General features: G+C 42.1%; 1 protein-coding gene across 3 annotated transcripts in view; it reads right to left on the reverse strand.

Moving 5' to 3' along the window:
• Window positions 1–10,121, reverse strand: part of INO80 (INO80 complex ATPase subunit) — a 129,834-nt gene extending 119,713 nt beyond the window's left edge. For all 3 annotated transcript variants that reach the window (XM_047736087.1, XM_047736086.1, XM_047736085.1), the window contains exon 1: window positions 9,991–10,121. The gene's annotated coding sequence lies outside the window, so the exon portion shown is untranslated. The remainder of the gene's footprint in view (window positions 1–9,990) is intronic.
• Window positions 10,122–11,192: the final 1,071 nt, after the last annotated feature.

Consider the following 11,192-nt stretch of genomic DNA (forward strand, 5'->3'; position numbering starts at 1 on the left):
ATTCCCACCAACAATGAAAAGCAGTTCTAGTTACTTCTCAACTTTGCCAACACCTGGTGTTATAACGGTGTCTCATTGTGATTTTAATTTGTACAACCCTGACAACTGATGACCTTTTCACATGCTTATTGGCCATTTATATAAATTCCCTTATGATATATCTGTTAAAGTTTTTTTTTTTTTACCACATTTGAAAAAGCTGTAGTCTTGTTACAATTGAGCTACAGAAGTCCTTTTTATATTATAGATATAATTCCTTTGTCAGACATATGTGTTACAATTATTACATGTTTATGGACTGGAATATTATTAAAATGTTAACTCTCTCCTATATATCCTCTCTTATCTATAGATTTCAAATCCAGTCCCAGAAGGGTTCTTTGAAGAAACTGACACGCTCAGCCTAAAATTTATATGGAAGAGCAAAATAGTTCAAACAAGTCTGAAAAGATGAGCAAAACTGGGAGTTCACACTATCTGATTACAAGACGTGATAAAAGGTACAGTAATTAAGATGGTATACTGCACTGGCCTAAGGACAGACATACCAATGGTACAAAACAGAGTCCAGAAAAAAGACCCACACTTAACATGGTCACATTGATTCTTTTTTTTTTTTAAGGTTTTATTTATTTCACAGAGAGAGACACAGCAAGAGAGGGAATATAAGCAGGAGGAGTGGGAGAGGGAAAAGCAGGCTTCCTGCTGAGCAGGGAGCCTGATGTTGGGCTTGATCCCAGGACCCTGGGATCACAACCAGAGCGAAAGGCAGATGCTTAACAACTGAGCCACCAGGCGCCCCCAGTCACACTGATTCTTGAGAAACAATCTAACAGGGAAAGAAAAGTTTTTCCAAGAAATGGTGCTGAAGCAACTGGAAACCCATATTTGGGGAATTGGGGGAGTGAACCTCAAACTCCTACCATATACAAAAATGAATGTATACCATATACAAAAATGAAGTGAAAGATTAACCACAGACTTAAATGTAAAGCTAAAATGATAGTGCTTCTAAAAGAAAACATTTAGAACATATCTTTGTCAGCTGAAGTAGGTAAAAATTTCTTAGGACACAGGGGCTCAGGTGGCTCAGATGGTTTAGCGTCTCACTCTTGGTTTCAGCTCAGGTCACAATCTCAAGTTCATGAGATGAAGCCCTGCACTGGAATCTACCCTCAACCTGAGAGTCTGCTGGGAATTTTCTCTCTGCCTCTCCCTCTGTTCTTGTTCTCTCTCTCCAAAAAAATAAATAACTAAAATCTTTAAAAAGAATTTTCTTAGGGCACAGAAGGGCTAACCATAAGAGAAAATACTGATAAACTGCCTTAATGAAAACTATATGTCTATATAATGTCTATATAAAATGTCTACATAAAAAATTGTTAATCACTCTTTGCTTGGTTTTATTCTTTATCAGTTTGCAAGGATATTAAAAAAAAATCAGTCTGGGGGCGCCTGGGTGGCTCAGTGGGTTAAGCCTCTGCTTTCAGCTCAGGTCATGGTCTCAGGGTCCTGAGATTGAGCCCTGCATCTGGCTCTGCTCAGCAGGGAGCCTGCTTCCCCTTCTCCCTCTCCACCTGCATCTCTGCCTACTTGTGATCTATTACCACATGAATCATTCTAGCTTCTCCCCTTGCTTATCTGTAAATCCAGACCCTAACAGTGAGAAGCCTATCTCTTAACCATTTACTAATTGTTCACTTGCACTACACACACATAACAGTATCAAAATTAACCTGCACCCTCATGGGATACAACTTTATCAATTAGATTACAGTGCTTATATGAAATTCCTTGTCTTAGATTCCACTCATTTCCAAGGTTACTTAGGTCAACACACCCCTTCTTCCCTTTTCAGTAAGGTTATTTCATACATTTCTAATACAATTAGATTCACTTGTCACAGCCTGCATTCTTTCCCGGGACCTCTTTACCTCCTAAATGATGTTTAATTTGCACAAAGTTAAAGTTTACTTTGTGCTGTAAAAACCTATGGGTTTTGAAAAATTCATAATGTTATATCCACCATTAAGGTATCCAGTAGAATAGTTTTATCAAGCAGTATTTTAACTAAATTACATGGTACTAGGAGCACCTAGTAAAAGACCTATGGGTTTTGAAAAATTCATAATGTCATATCCACCATTAAGGTATCCAGTAGAATAGTTTTATCAAGCAGTATTTTAACTAAATTACATGGTACTAGGAGCACCTGGTGGGCTCGGCCTGTAGAAATGCAACTCCTGATCTCAGTGTCGTGGGTTGGAGCGTACTTAAAAAAATAGTAATAAATTACAAGGTACTACAATCCTCTATGGAAGCAACGCGGTTGGGTAGAGAAGCTGAAGTCAAGAGCTGTGACTTTAATGCTATTGACAAGCCACAGATAGACTCTAGGACTATCGGCTATTCTATCACGGTCCCAAGAGCCTCACTGTAAAATGAATGGGTTCAATTAGACAATTATATATATACAGCATTCATTAAACAGTGTCTCAGGGATGGTGCTAACCATTTAACACAGATTATCTTACTCCTAACAACTATATGAAGTAGATATTATTATCTCCATTTAAAAGATGACACTAAGGGGGTGCCTGAGTGGCTCAGTTGGTTAAGTGTCTGCCTTCAACCAGGGTCATGATCTCTGGGTCCTGGGATTGAGCCCTCCATCAGGTTTCCTGATCAATAGGGGTCTGCTTCCTTCTCTCTCTCTCCCCCTCTGCCCTCCCCACCACTTGTTCTCTCTCTCAAATAAATAAATAAAATCTCAAGGGAAAAAAAATGACACTGTCTTCATACTAACTTGCAGAAGATTACCTAGCCAGGGAGTTATAAAGACTCTAGAGCAGGAGTCAAGACAATATGGCCTGCATGTCAAATCCAGCCCACCACCGATTGTTGTATTCTTGATAGGTAAGAATGGTTTTTACTTTTTTTTTTTTTTAAAGATTTTATTTATTTATTTATTTAACAGACAGAGATCACAAGTAGGCAGAGAGGCAGGCAGTTGGGGTTTGCGGGGGGAGGGCAGGGAAGAGCAGGGAGCCTAATGTGGGATTCGATCCCAGGACTCCAGGATCATGACCTGAGCCGAAGGCAGAGGCTCAACCCACTGAGCCACCCAGGTACCCCTGGTTTTTACATTTTTAAATAAAGGGGGGGAATCATATTTCATGACACATGAAAATTACATGAAATTTAAAAAAAAATTATTTTTAGATTTTATTTATTTGACAGACAGAGATCACAAGTAGGCAGAGAAGCAGGCAGAGAGAGAGGAGGCAGGCACCCTGCTGAGCAGAAAGCCCGATGCAGGGCTCGATCCCAAGACCCAGGGATCATGACCCAAGCTGAAGGCAGAGGCTTTAACCCACCAAGCCATCCAGGTGCCTCTGAAATTAAAATTTTAGTGCCCATAAATAAAGTTTTGTTGGAACACAGCCCCACTCATTCACTTATATATTCACCATGGCTGCTTTCCCATGTAGAAGGGCAGAGTTGAGAGGCTGCCACAGGAAAGGTATGACCAGCAAAACATAGATTTATTATTTGACCACTTACAGGAAAACATTTTCTAGCCCTGCTCTAGAGCCTGGGTCTACTACTACATTCTAAGAATGACCCTAAAAAGAGAAAACTATTACTAATATTAGAATAACAGCCAAGACAGAAACATTTTAGACACTGAACTAAAACGCTTAAAGTTGCGATACTACCTCTTTAAGTTATGATCTCAACTAAAAAGATATTTCTATTGACATTTAATAGTATTCATTACATCAACACAAAGGTTAATGCATTGCAACTATTTTCTTTATTGATATATTTTCCCCGCCTTATTTAAGAAAAAGATCTGAGATATGTTCTATTCAAAAAGGTCCTGATTTCGGGACGCCTGGGTGGCTCAGTTGGTTGGGCAGCTGCCTTCGGCTCAGGTCATGATCCCAGCGTCCTGGGATCGAGTCCCACATGGGGCTCCTTGCTCGTCGGGGAGCCTGCTTCTCCCTCTGCCTCTGCCTGCCATTCTGTCTGCCTGTGCTTGCTCTCTCTCCCTCTCTCTCTCTGACAAATAAATAAATAAAATCTTAAAAAAAAAAAGTCCTGATTTCAATACTTTATAAACTAAAACTTTAGATTAAACTAATTAAACTGCCAAAATAAAATGGTACTCTTAATTATAGCTAACACCTGTTGAGAGCACTATGTGCCAGAGACCATTCTAAGCAATTACTCATTTATGCCCTCATTTCTCACAATTATCCTCTATAAAGTAGGCACAATTATTCTCCTAATTTAATAAATGAAGAAACTGGGGCTGCCTGGGTGGCTCAGTGGGTTAAACCTCTGCCTTCAGCTCAGGTCCTGATCTCAGGGTTCTGGGATCGAGTCCCACATCAGGCTCTCTGCTAGGCAGGGAGCCTGCTTCCTCCTCTCTCTCTCTCTCTGCTTGTGATCTCTCTCTCTGTCAAATAAATAAAATCTTTAAAAAAATAAATAAATAAATGAAGAAACTGAAGCTTAAATAGCTTTCCAAAGGTTTGAAAGTTAGTAAGAGGGACAGTTAAAATTTGAACCCAGATAACCTGGCTCTAAGATCTAAAAAAGGCTCAGCTTTAATACACTGCCACTGGATTACAATGCTTCTGTTTAAAAAAGGCAGATTAGGGCCTTTAAACAAATGAAAACAATGTCTTAATAAATTTTTTTAAGAAGACTAGAAGTATGGTCACTAACATTACACACACACACACACACAAGAGACTAAAAACGAAGTGCCTTTGGATGCCCAGTCCAGTAAGTGTCTCAGTCCATTAAGTGTCTGCCTTCGGTTCAGGTCATGATCCCAGAGTCCTTAGATTGAGCTCCACATCCCCACAATGGGCTCCTTGCTCAGTGGGGAGCCTGCTGCTCCCCTGCTTGTGCTCTCTCACACATGTCCTCTGACAAATAAATAAATAACCCCCCCCAAAACAAACAAAAAAAACCAGGGGTGCTTGGGTAGCTCAGTAGGTTAAGCCTCTGCATTCGGCTCAGGTCATGATCTCAGAGTTCTGGGATCAAGCACCACATCGGGCTCTCTGCTTAGCAGGGAGCCTGCTTCCCCCTCTCTCTCTGCCTGCCTATCTGCCTTCTTGTGATCTCTCTCTCTGTCAAATAAATAAATAAAAATTTTAAAAACAAACAAGCAAACAAAAAACAAAAACAAAACTAAGTACCACTAATTTATATCAGCAACTCAAAAGAATCTTTAGGTTCATACTTCTCTATGGCACCTAGAGTTTTCATAACCATGGGTTTATCTTTGCAAGAGCCCCTCTGTACTTTCCATACATACACCTGGATTAATTCACTTGTCTACCCCACAGTCCCCTGAGTGTGGCAGATGCTCAACAAACTGTTGTTGGAAGGGTCAAAAAGGACTCATTAGTTGTTCAATAAGTATTTATTGAATGAACAAAATAAGGAGTTTCATAAACCATTAGGTACAAGCATCATTAAATAGTTTGTTGACCTGAAATGAACTAGAACTGGATCGCAAAAGTTCTGGCTTTGTAACCCTTACATTGTGCGTGGTTTGTTCTTGAGCCTTAACTACCTTCTGTGCTAGTAAGTTTCATAAACAAACCACTCATTATACACCTGTCAAACAATATTCATCTTTCAAGCTAGTTCTAATTTTCCAGGATTATAATTCATGTTTTTCCTAATCCCATTTATCAGTCCATCCCAGTCTTCATCATTCCATCATTGAGCCAAATTTCTTTATCTTCACATTGAAAGCCTTACCACTGCCTTCATCATTTATACTGCCATTTTCTGGAAACTTCCCTCCTGCTTAATTTATTCTTCCTTGAGGTGCAATAATTGGAATCCATTCTATAGTCTAAGAGTGGATGCATTGTGGTTTTGTACCAAGATAATGTAGTCCATTTTTGTATTTTCTTTTTCATACCTCTCCAGGGAATGAATAACATTTTGTGGACTTTCGGGCAACACTTAGGCCTCATTCTCAGGAATAAAGTGACCCGAACATTCTTTTTACCATACTGATGTTCATTAGCCATTTTTCTGTTCATGCACAAAAATATGAAAGAGTCACCCACAGTTTATTCTACTGGGGTACTAACTTCTTACACAGAAGAGCTAGCTGTCACATAAAAACCTGAAGGTATTTTATTTGTTCTTTTACAAGAAGTAAGATAGTTTTAGTACCATTACCAAAAAACAAATTCTATACTTGAATATCCTGAGTAGATCCTATATGCCATATAGGTTGTTCCTTCCTACCACGTAACAAATAGTTTCCCTTCTCCCAAATCAAAACTAAATGTATGTCATGGCCTTGGATGTGTTTATTTCCTCAAAGACAAAAATAAACCAACATTCATTAATATGCTGTTTTATAGTTATACTTAATATGTCATTTTATTTCAGAAGTGAAAATCATTATCTCTATTTTACATGTAAGAGAACTGAAACTCAAAAAAGTTGAATAGCTTGGGGAACCTGGGTGGCTTAGTCAGTTAAACATCCGACTCCACGCTCAGCAAGGAGTCTGCTTGAAGATTCCTTTTCCTTCTACCCTTCCCCTCACTCACATTCCCAAGTGCATGCTCTCTAAAATAAATAAATCTTAAAAAGAAGAAAAAAAAAAAAAAGGTTTAGTTGCTTACCCAGTGGGTAAGTGGGACTCAAACCCAAATCTTTTCTAGCCTAAAAACAATGTCTTTCCATTACACTACCAGGTTTCCCCTTAGCTAAACTACCCCTTGCTCTTTCAGTAAGTCAACTTCATGTTACTGTGAACATGAATTTAAGAGTCAATAATTCTACTTCTTGTTAGAAAAACCACTAGTTCGGGGTGCCTGGGTGGCTCAGTGGATTGAGCCTCTGCCTTCAGCTAAGGTCATGATCTCAGGGTCCTGGGATCAAGCCCCATATCTGGCTCTCTGCTCATCAGGGAGCCTGCTTCCCCCCCTTCTCTGCCTGCTGCTCTGCCTACTTGGGATCTCTCTCTGTCAAATAGATAAATAAAATCTTAAAAAAAAGAAAACAAAACAAAACACTGGTTAGCCCCATATGAAATCACTTAGCTATGTGTCCATAAACTTGGATGGAAAAAAATTTTCATCCTTATTTTCACTAACCCATAACTGAAATTAGCATTTCCTTCAATTCTGAATGTAGGCAGCACAGCACGATATTAGACTTTTACTGGTTATTTAATTCAGTAATAAAAAGGAAATTTCTTACATCATAAATTGTTTTCTAAATATGTGAACTATATTTTATACATTTAAATGTCATATTCTGAAAAGGCATTCATAGGTTTCTTTAGACTGCAAAGGAGTCCAGGGCACATAAAAAACATTAGGAACCCTGCTCTATAGGGTTGCCCAGCTGGCTCAAGTTGGTAGAGCATGTGACCCTTGATCTCAGGGGCTGGGAGTTCAAGCCCCACACTGGGTGTGGAGCCTATTTTTAAAAAAAGAAAAAGAAAAAAGAATCCTGCTTTATAGACCATCGCACAGGCTATCAATCCTTGGTGGTGAAGGTTTATAAAGGCATGTCACAGTTGATTTACTGTCTTAGGCCATTAAAAATATGGATAGCATTTAGCCCCAAATATTTTTTTTTTTTTTAATCTAACTTGTCAACTATTTACTATTACTGATCTCCTGGTGAAATCCTAACTCCAAAGATGATGGTATTAGGTGGGACTAAAGCCCTCATGATTAGGATTAGTGTCCATAATAAGTGTTTAGTAAGTATTAGCAACCATGTTCTTCTCATCCTCTGCATGCTACAGCCTATCATATCAAAATGCTTAGGCTTTTTTTTTTTTTTTTTAGATTTTATTTATTTATTTAATGGGGGGGGGGGAACACAAGCAAAGGGAGTGGGAGAGGGAGAAGCAGGCTCCCTGCTGAGAAGGGAGCTGATGCAGGACTTGATCCCAGGACACTGAGATCAAGACCCAGGCTGAACGCAGATGCTTAATGACTGAGCCACCCAGGTGCCCCCAAAATGCTTATGCTTAAGATTCAACTTTAACATTTGTCATCAACTTCACTTATTTTCCCACACAAATTCAAAGTATCGTAATAACTATCCTGTTCCAACCTCTTGAAAATTCACTGTATCCCAGCATTTATATTTTGTGTGAACTTGTATGTTGACATGTTAAATCCCCAAACCAGTTTTAATCTTCTGGAAGGCAGAGAGGTGTCTATTATTCCCTCCCCAGCGCTACGTCTACACAAGTAATAGCACTCAAAAGCTGTTATGATACCATTCCTTGGTAGTACTATGACAAATTCTTATTAAATAAAGTTATAACACCACAGTTTATGGTCTGTTGTTTATACTTAATCACATTTCCACCCTGATGTACTCAAAACGTTTTTATTAGTCATAAAATTTTCTAATGACATTTGTGCTCTTTACAGTTATTTCCTATTTAAAACACATAGATCTTTAAAAATTAGTTTGGATTCTTCTGAAACAAAATAAAGAGGAAAAGAACACAGTAAACTAAAATAACAGAATTTAACCCTAAAAATACAAATTCATTTTATTATCTAGTAAGCATGTGAATTCTACCGCATATAATAATCTCACATTGCTGACTTAAAGGAAGAGTTTGAGAATTTCAAGCATAAAACGCAAAGGTAATGGAATATTATTTGGCAACAAAAGGGAACGAAGTCCTGACACATACTACTACAAAGATGAACCTTGAGAGCATGTTAAGTGAAAGAAGCCAGTCACAAAAAGACACATTATTTTAGGATTCCCTTTGTACGCAATACCTGGAATAGGTAAATCTACAAAGACAGAAAATAGATTAGTGGTTGCTAGGAGCCAGGAGAAGGGCTGATGGGAGAGTGACTGCTAAGGGTGCTTCTTTTTGGAGTGATGAATTACATAGTGGTGAAAGCTGTACAACTCTGAGTGTATGAAAAATCACAGAACTGTACACTTCAAAAGGGTGAGTCTTTTGGAATGTGAATTATATTGCAATAAAGTTGTTACTTATAAATAAATAAATAAAATGCAGCCACTAGCAAACCACAATCAAAGTCTCCCTGGAAAAGGAAATCATGAAAGTCACTGATTGGAAAAGTAAGCTGGTTACCTGTGATTTCAGAGAACTCAACCTACTAATTTCATCTCCAAATCCTAGCAACAAGTACTCCAACATGAAACTAGACAGTGTATGAATCAAACGATTTGGCCACAGCTGGCTGTAAACTAAAATAGTGAGTGCCTTCTTGGGCTCTATCACTCCTAAACTGTAGGGGGCTTCCACCCTAGCTGATTACGGAAGTAGTAGTTTTCATCAGCAAGCTCAAGAAGGAATGTCAAAATAGGATGACACTTGCCTGGACGTTCTACAAAAGCCTGAAAGACCACAGTGGGTGTCCCCTACACACTCCTAAGTATGTGCACGTGTTAGGCTGTCCCCACATAACACCAACAAGCAGCAAGGACCATTTACCCATATCCCAACTTGCTTCACATAAACTGACATACTATCAAGCTCTTAGATCTCATTTGCTTAAGAGGACAAATAAAGCCCTCAAACGGCTCCCACTCGAGCTCAACCAGCCCCCGCCCTGACCCACCCCACCCCCAAACCCACACACGTGTTAGCCCGACACCGCCCCACCGGGTCCCACGTGCACCTGGTCTAACACACTCCCCACGTGTGGGCGCCCCACGGGCTTCCTCGGCTATCTGAGGTCACCGCGTGACCCCGGGTCTCTAGAGGTATGAGAGGGGAAAGGACGAGGCCCAAGTCCCTTAAGTCCCAACCCTACGGGGAGTGTCCACACCCATCCTCCCCACTAACCCCAACAAATCCAAGGGCCGGGGGCGACGGCCCCTTTAAGACGCGGCCCAGTCGTCGCCTGCAGAGAGGGGCGCAACGGGGCCTACACACCCCCCCCCCTCCGTTCGCCCGCCCACGTCTAGTCGCCTCACCTCGGGCCGCCGGGCCCCGCCGCCGCGGCGGCGGCGGAGGGGGGGCGGGGTGCGGGCGGGGTCCGAAGGGGGGGGTCGCCCCGCCGACGGTGGAGCCGCGGTTCGCTCTCTGAGGCCGGAGGACGGTGACTGCGTTGGGCGTGGACGCTCCTAGCTCGCTCCCTCGGCGGCTCCTGGGACCCCAAGATGGCGGCGGCGCTGAGGCGGCTGCGGGCGCTGGGCCGGCGGCGGCGGCGGCCACTTTCACTCACTGAGAGGAGCGGAGCAGGGACACGGGGAGCCATGGCGGGGGGGAGGAGAGGCGCCATAGCCAGGCCAGAACAATCGAGCCGCTACTCAGCTAGCTTATCCCCGCCCCGCCCACGCTCACAGATTGTCGCCAGCCCGTGGCTTCCCGCAGTGCCGCTGCCGTCGGCCTCGTGCAGCTCGCACCCCGCAGCTGCCGCCTGACGCCCAGTGCGGACTGGGGTTCGGGGGGAGACCCTGATCCATGCCATCTGAGTGCAGATTGGTCGGGGCTGGGACTGGCGAGGATTGCCGAAAGGCGGCGGGGAGGAGGAGGAGGATGTCATCGCTAGAGTGAGCAAGCAGATCTCGCGGGAGCAAATGTCGCGAGACCTCTCCAGTCCTGCAACCGCCAGAGAAAGGTTACTTTCCCCGGAAGTAACGTCAATCGAAACGGCCCGGGATCCTGGGAATGTTCGTTTCCGCAGGCAGGAGATGGGAGGGTGCTAGTCGTTTGTTTATTAGGGGGTCACTGAACACTGAGATCACTTGAGGGAAAGGTTAGGCTCGGGTATATTTTATCCTGTTTGTGGCCACTTTGGGCGGGGTTGTAGATCGTTGGGAAAGTGCCTGCCATGTAGAGCCGCTCATTCAGTACAGTAAGTTTTGGGCTCCCCTTTACAGTTTAGGGGTCAAGACCACGATGCTGTGGCATAGTTAGGCAAATGCCTAAGTGAAAGCTTCAGGATTCAAGGACCTGGGAACACACAGACCTGTCTACGGAAATGTCTTCCTGTTCCCTGTTCTCATACCCATCCATCCCATTCAGCCTGATTTGTCTGTGCCAACTCCACAGTTCAAGCCCCTCCCCCGCCCGCTACCCACATTTACTAAAGTTAGTGAGATTCAGTTACCAGGATTTGTGATTAGAATTACCTAGTGTAAATCCTAACTGAAGATAAGGATTAGAATTTAAG

The sequence above is a fragment of the Lutra lutra genome, chromosome 7, assembly GCF_902655055.1.
Source record: "Lutra lutra chromosome 7, mLutLut1.2, whole genome shotgun sequence".
NCBI classification, from domain to species: Eukaryota; Metazoa; Chordata; class Mammalia; order Carnivora; family Mustelidae; genus Lutra; species Lutra lutra.